The sequence below is a fragment of the Rhinoderma darwinii genome, chromosome 5 (assembly GCF_050947455.1).
Source record: "Rhinoderma darwinii isolate aRhiDar2 chromosome 5, aRhiDar2.hap1, whole genome shotgun sequence".
Classification (NCBI taxonomy): domain Eukaryota; kingdom Metazoa; phylum Chordata; class Amphibia; order Anura; family Rhinodermatidae; genus Rhinoderma; species Rhinoderma darwinii.
This window is the reverse complement of record NC_134691.1, coordinates 7507739-7515943: the sequence shown is the minus strand read 5'-3', so window position 1 is coordinate 7515943 and position 8205 is coordinate 7507739.

The window sequence follows — 8205 nt, the reverse complement described above, 5'->3', positions numbered from 1 at the left end:
GCTGAAACAGCAGAGGAATCCCCAGCCAAAGCGTCGGCAATGCTCTGGCTGGGGATTCCACTCCTAGAGGGAGCCACAATGGAGCTATCTACTTGGGGTGTGTGTGGCATTATCTGCAAAGGGCACTGTGACAGCATCTGCAGAGGGCACTGTGACAGCATTTGCAGAGGGCACTGTGGCAGCATCTGCGGAGTGCACTGTGGCAGCATCTATGGAGGGCAATGTGGCAGCATCTGCAGAGGGCAATGTGGCAGCATCTGCAGAGGGCAATGTGGCAGCATCTGCGGAGGGCAATGTGACAGCATCTTCGGAGGGCAATGTGGCAGCATCTACGGAGGGCCCTGTGGCAGCCTCTATGGAGGGCACTGGCAGCATCTACAGAGGGCACTGTGGCAGCATCTACGGAGGGCACTGTAGCAGCATCTACGGAGGGCACTGTGGTAGCATCTACAGAGGGCACTGTGGCAGCATCTACAGAGGGCACTGTGGAATTATCTATAGAGGACATGGTGGCATTATCTACAGAGGACACTGTGGCACTATCTCTCAAATTTTAAACCTAGTGCTATTATTATAGTAATGTAGTGTTGTAGTAGTTCAAATAACTAATTGATTAACAATAATTTTGTATTGTATCAAATTTGAAAGTAATGCGGCCCGTCAACGTCACATTTTTTCTATATGTGGCCCATTTACCCGGCAGAGTTTGAGACCCCTGGTCTAGAATCTGCCTAACTTCAATTTTGGCAGAAAATTCAAGAGTGGAGGCAGGAGGAAGTTTTTGTAGAGAACTCATGAAGATTTAAGGCCCTCTTACAATTTTGGTTGGTGCAACGAGCGCCGATCGAGACAGCTCATTGATCGGCGCTCGTTTACTCCTGTCACATGGAGCTATGATTGGGGACGAGCTTTTGTTACCCCGATCACTTGTCCTCATACATTTCTATCATGTCGGCAGCACGTGTCCTGCTGACAACGATAATATTTAACTTTTTTAAAATTATACAATCAGCCGGTGAACGAGCGTTTGCCCGATAATTGCCCAGTGTAAAACCCTCTTTACTCTTTGAAGTCTCATCTCCATTGTGGCCAACAATAGTAGCAGGAAAGGAGCTCACAGCTGTGTTGGTCAATCCAGGGTGACCAGAGTTAAGAAAAGATTGCGCCCAATACAATCCATTTTTGCCGTGAGGCAGGAGATACAAAGAACTGTCCGGTCAAGAGATTTAATGTGGAAAACTCAGGTGCAGCAAGAATGAAGCTCGGATCAGTAAGAGTATGTTCACACAGCTTATTTTCAGCCAATTTTCAGTCCGTATATGTCCCGAAAAACGGAAGCTGAACGCCTCCAAACATCTACATATTGATTTCAATAGGAAAAACGGCGTTTGGTTCCGACGGGGCTTAAAAATACACTCTGTAAAAAGAAGTGCGTGTCACTGAGCCGTTTTTGGAGCTGTTTTTTATTGTCTCAATAGAAAAACAGCTCCAAAAATGGCCGTAAAAAACGCTTGATGCTTAAAATATGGCTGAAAATCAGAGGCTGTTTTCCCTTGAAAACAGCTCCATATTTTACAGCCGTTTTTACTTTAGCGTGTGAACATAGCCTTAACCTGTGCTAGATCTATGGAAGAAGAGTCAAAGGATCAAGGGATCTGTCAAGCAAGTCTTCTCTGTAATTTTTCTTAGCTGGATGATGAATAAGTGAAATCTTGAAAAAAAAAGTGCCCGACCTGCCTGACTAAGGGTTGTTTTACATCGGACAATTTTGGGGCGTAGCAACGAGCGCCGTTAAACGAGACAGCTCGTTGATCAGCGCTTGTTTGCTTCTTTTACAAGGAGCTATGATCAGTAATGAATGGGGACAAGCGATCGTTACTTTGATCACTCGCCCACGGTCCCCACGCATAACCATCATGTCGGCAGCATATCTCCCTGTGCGCTGCCGGCAACAATAATATTTTCAGTAGCTCACGATCATCGATAGTATAATCATTCTCAGCAGAGAAAAACTCTTAGGTAAGAATGAAGTTTCCTTGTTCTTTCTGGACTGCTGAGAGAACCGCTCCAGCCCCGATCAAGGAACCGCTCCAGCCCCGATCAAGGAACCGCTCCAGCCCCGATCAAGGAGGCATCTACAGTACTTCTAGAAAGAACGATTTGTTAGGGTCTGGATGATGCTGAAATTGGCCAATCTCGAGAGTTCACTCCTTTGTATATTAACCGGTTCCCAATGGGGTCCTTAAAACCCGCGCCATAGACTATTTACGGCACAGGCTTTAGCTTTTTGCCCGAGCGATCGGGCAGCTGAATGTCGGGTCTCCGGCTGTCAGTGACTGCCGGGGACTCTGAGGAGAAGATAGAAGCAGCTTTTGCGGCTTGTACCTTCTCTGATCTCTTCTACACAGCGATCAATGAGCGCTGTGTATATGAATAGAGGCTGGTCACATGATCGCCAGGATGCCGTTAGTGGCAGACTGTTGCTGGGTCTTACTCAGGGGCGTCGCTAGCACAGGGTCTCCGGGGCCCATGCCCCAGATCTTTGTCCCAGGGCCCCGGATCGCTGGCGACTGGCACATTCGTGTCGCAGTTGCGACCGGGCTGCTGCCTCCCGCACCGCATCTGTAAATGTTACTATAGTAACTGGGGCCTATGTAATCAAATACACGGGCCCCTGTTACTATAGTAACAACACATACTTACCCATCTTCCTTCCCGAGCGCAGCGCAAGTCCTGATGTCTTCTCGCGTCATGACGTCAGGACGCCGTGTGCCACAGATGACGTCACAACGCTAGATGGTGTTGGGACATCCGCAGCACCCAGAGCCGAAGAGGAGGTAAGTGTAATCTGCTGGGGTGCTGTATCTAAGCCTGCCTTATGGTAGGCTTAGAAACAGGGTCTAACAGACAGTATCACACATGGACCCTGTATCTAAGCCTTCCACGTTAGGCTTAGATACAAGGCCCCAGCAGACAGTATTCTTTTAAAGTATAAGATTCCTGTCTGCTGGGGCCCTGTATCTAAGCCTACTTTGTGGTAGGATTCATATACATGGTGTAACAGACAGTATCACACACGAGCCATGTATCTAAGCCTACCACATGTGTTACTAATCGTTTTTGTTGTGTTTGTGGTTTTTTACAGGTTCGGTCGTTGGACTACGTCGGATTCGAGGACTACTTCGATGACGGCTTTTTTTATTTTCAATAAAATTGTTAATGAGGGTTGTGGGGGTTTTTATTTCAATGAAATATTTTATCTATGTCTTTGTATTTTCTTTTAAACTTTATTACTACTGCCTGATTAATAGCTGCCGGCTGATTGACAGCGTCCATTACTAAGGCGGGGCTTAATGTTATGCCGCTGCAGAGGCTACCACCAACCCCCATTATTACCCCGGTACCCACTGCCAGCAGGGGTGCCGGGAAGAACCGGGTACAAACCAGTACCTGATCATCTGTAGTGATTGCCGGGCAATGGGGCGGCCACAGGCTGGTATTCTTAGACTGGGAGAGACCAGAAACAGTGACCCTCCCCACCCCGATAATGCTAGGCTGCTGCTGCTGTGTTGTATCTGGCTGGAAATTGGAAAAAACTACATGCCCCCCCCCCCCCCCCATTTTTCATAACCAGCCAGATACAACACAGCAGCAGGCAGCATTACCGGGGTGGGTTTGTATCTAAGCCTATAACGTATGATACTCATACCTCCCAACTTTTGAATTCGGAAAAGAGGGACATTTTGAGCCACGCCCCTAACCACGCCCAATATCCTGCATCAAAACATCAAATCACAGCCAGATCCTTCTGCAAATAACACGCGCACATTCTCACTGCGGATCTCTAGACTGTCCGGATATCACAGATATTATGGATCCGGTTATATCGTCTTTTTGTGTTACTTTTCCTATCTTGGGTATAACATTTGCTCATCACGGCAGCAGCTGCAGGACAAACCAAAAGGCTGATAACAATGAAAGTCAAGAGGGAGACCCTGTGGTTGATGACTTTTCAATTGACAGGTAGCAGAGTTACATGATGGGGATTTTTTTTTCCAGTTGTGTAACTCTGCTACCGGTCAATGGAAAAATCATCCACCAGAGTCCCCCTGTAGAATGCTCCACACACAGCCCCCCTGTACATAGCGCTAGACACAGCCCCCCCTGTAGATAGCTCCACACACAGTCCCCTGTACATAGCGCCAGGCACAACCCCCCTGTACATAGCTCCAGATACAGCCCCCCTGTAGATAGCGCCACACACAACCCCCCTGTAGATAGCTCCACACACAGCCCCCTGTAGGTAGCACCACACACAGCCCCCCTGTAGATAGCGCCACACACTGCCCCCCTGTAGATAGCTCCACACACAGCCCCCCTGTACATAGCGCCACACACAGCCCCCTGTAGATAGCTCCACACACAGCCCCCTGTAGATAGCGCCACATACAGCCCCCCTGTAGATAGCTCCACACACAGCCCCCCTGTAGATAGCTCCACACACAGCCCCCTGTTGATAGCGCCACACACAGCCCCCCTGTAGATAGCGCCACACACAGCCCCCCTGTAGATAGCTCCACACACAGCCCCCCTGTAGATAGCGCCACACACAGCCCCCTGTAGATAGCTCCAGATACAGCCCCCTGTACATAGCTCCACACAGCCCCCTGTAGATAGCCACACACAGCACCCTGTAGATAGCCACACACAGCCCCCTGTAGATAGCCACACACAGCACCCTGTAGATAGTGCCAGACACAGCCCCCCTGTAGATAGCTCCAGATACAGCCCCCTGTACATAGCACCAGACACAGCCCCCCTGTAGATAGATCCACACACAGCCCCCCTGTACATAGCGCCAGACACAGCCGCCCTGTAGATAGCTCCACACACAACCCCCCTGTACATAGTGCCAGACACAGCCCCCCTGTAAATAGCTCCAGATACAGCCCCCCTGTAGATAGCGCCACACACAGCCCCCCTGTAGATAGATCCACACACAGCCCCCCTGTACATAGCGCCAGACACAGCCGCCCTGTAGATAGCTCCACACACAACCCCCCTGTACATAGTGCCAGACACAGCCCCCCTGTAAATAGCTCCAGATACAGCCCCCCTGTGGATAGCGCCAGACACAGCCCCCCTGTAGATAGCTCGATACAGCCCCCTGTACATAGCGCCAGACACAGCTCCCCTGTAGATAGCTCCAGATACAGCCCCTTGTACATAGCGCCACACACAGCCCCCCCTGTAGATAGCTCCACACACAGCCCCCCTGTAGATAGCTCCACACACAGCCCCCTGTAGATAGTGCCACACACAGCCCCCCTGTAGATAGCGCCACACACAGCCCCCCCTGTAGATAGCGCCACACACAGCCCCCTGTAGATAGCGCCACACACAGCCCCACTGTAGATAGCGCCACACACAGCCCCCCTGTAGATAGCGCCACACACAGTCCCCTGTAGATAGCACCACACACAGCCCCCCTGTAGATAGCTCCAGATACAGCCCCCTGTACATAGCTCCACACAGCCCCCTGTAGATAGCGCCACACACAGTCCCCTGTAGATAGCGCCACACACAGTCCCCTGTAGATAGCACCACACACAGCCCCCCTGTAGATAGCTCCAGATACAGCCCCCTGTACATAGCTCCACACAGCCCCCTGTAGATAGCTCCAGATACAGCCCCCTGTACATAGCTCCACACAGCCCCCTGTAGATAGCTACACACAGCCCCCTGTAGATAGCCACACACAGCACCCTGTAGATAGCCACACACAGCCCCCTGTAGATAGCCACACACAGCCCCCTGTAGATAGCCACACACAGCCCCCTGTAAATAGCCACACACAGCCCCCTGTAGATAGTGCCACACACAGCCCCCTGTAGATAGCGCCAGACACAGCCCCCCTGTAGATAGCTCCAGACACAGCCCCCCTGTACATAGCACCAGACACAGCCCCCTTGTAGATAGCTCCACACACAGCCTTCTGTAGATAGATCCACACACAGCCCCCCTGTAGATAGCACCACACACAGCCCCCCTGTAGATAGCTCCACACACAGCCCCCCCTGTAGATTGCTCCACACGGCCCCCTGTAGATAGCGCCACACACAGCCCCCCTGTAGATAGCTCCACACACAGCCCCCAGTAGATAGCGCCACACACAGCCCCCTGTAGATAGCTCCAGATACAGCCCCCTGTACATAGCTCCACACAGCCCCCTGTAGATAGCTACACACAGCCCCCTGTAGATAGCCACACACAGCCCCCTGTAGATAGCCACACACAGCCCCCTGTAGATAGTGCCAGACACAGCCCCCCTGTAGATAGCGCCAGATACAGCCCCCCTGTACATAGCACCAGACACAGCCCCCCTGTAGATAGATCCACACACAGCCCCCCTGTACATAGCGCCAGACACAGCCGCCCTGTAGATAGCTCCACACACAACCCCCCTGTACATAGTGCCAGACACAGCCCCCCTGTAAATAGCTCCAGATACAGCCCCCCTGTAGATAGCGCCACACACAGCCCCCCTGTAGATAGATCCACACACAGCCCCCCTGTACATAGCGCCAGACACAGCCGCCCTGTAGATAGCTCCACACACAACCCCCCTGTACATAGTGCCAGACACAGCCCCCCTGTAAATAGCTCCAGATACAGCCCCCTTGTGGATAGCGCCAGACACAGCCCCCCTGTAGATAGCTCGATACAGCCCCCTGTACATAGCGCCAGACACAGCTCCCCTGTAGATAGCTCCAGATACAGCCCCTTGTACATAGCGCCACACACAGCCCCCCCTGTAGATAGCTCCACACACAGCCCCCCTGTAGATAGCTCCACACACAGCCCCCTGTAAATAGCTCCAGATACAGCCCCCCTGTAGATAGCGCCACACACAGCCCCCCTGTAGATAGATCCACACACAGCCCCCCTGTACATAGCGCCAGACACAGCCGCCCTGTAGATAGCTCCACACACAACCCCCCTGTACATAGTGCCAGACACAGCCCCCCTGTAAATAGCTCCAGATACAGCCCCCCTGTGGATAGCGCCAGACACAGCCCCCCTGTAGATAGCTCGATACAGCCCTCCTGTACATAGCGCCAGACACAGCTCCCCTGTAGATAGCTCCAGATACAGCCTCTTGTACATAGCGCCACACACAGCCCCCCCTGTAGATAGCTCCACACACAGCCCCCCTGTAGATAGCGCCACACACAGCCCCCCTGTAGATAGCGCCACACACAGCCCCCTGTAGATAGCGCCACACACAGCCCCCCAGTAGATAGAGCCACACACAGCCCCACTGTAGATAGCGCCACACACAGCCCCCCTGTAGATAGCGCCACACACAGCCCCCTGTAGATAGCACCACACACAGCCCCCCTGTAGATAGCTCCAGATACAGCCCCCTGTACATAGCTCCACACAGCCCCCTGTACATAGCGCCACACACAGCCCCCTGTAGATAGCGCCAGACACAGCCCCCCTGTAGATAGCTCCAGACACAGCCCCCTGTACATAGCACCAGACACAGCCCCCTTGTAGATAGCTCCACACACAGCCCCCTGTAGATATTTCCAGATACAGCCCCCCTGTAGATAGATCCACACACAGCCCCCCTGTAGATAGCACCACACACAGCCCCCCTGTAGATAGCTCCACTCACAGCCCCCCCTGTAGATTGCTCCACACGGCCCCCTGTAGATAGCGCCAGACACAGCCCCCCCTGTAGATCGCTCCAGATACAGCCCCTTGTACATAGCGCCACACACAGCCCCCCCTGTAGATAGCTCCACACATAGCCCCCCTGTAGAAAGCTCCACACCCAGCCCCCTGTAGATCGCTCCAGATACAGCCCCCCCTGTAGATTGCTCCACACGGCCCCCTGTAGATAGCTCCACACACAGCCCCCCTGTAGATAGCTCCATACACTACCCCCCTGTACTTAGTGCCAGACACAGCCCCCCTGTAAATAGCTCCAGATACAGCCCCCCTGTAGATAGCTCCACACACAGCCCCGTGTAGATAGTGCCAGAGACAGCCGCCCTGTACATAGAGCCATATACAGCCCCACTGTAGATAGCTCCACACACAGCCCCCTGTAGATAGCGCCACACACAGCCCCCCTGTAGATAGCTCCAGACACAGCCGCCCTGTAGATAGCTCCACACACAACCCCCCTGTAAA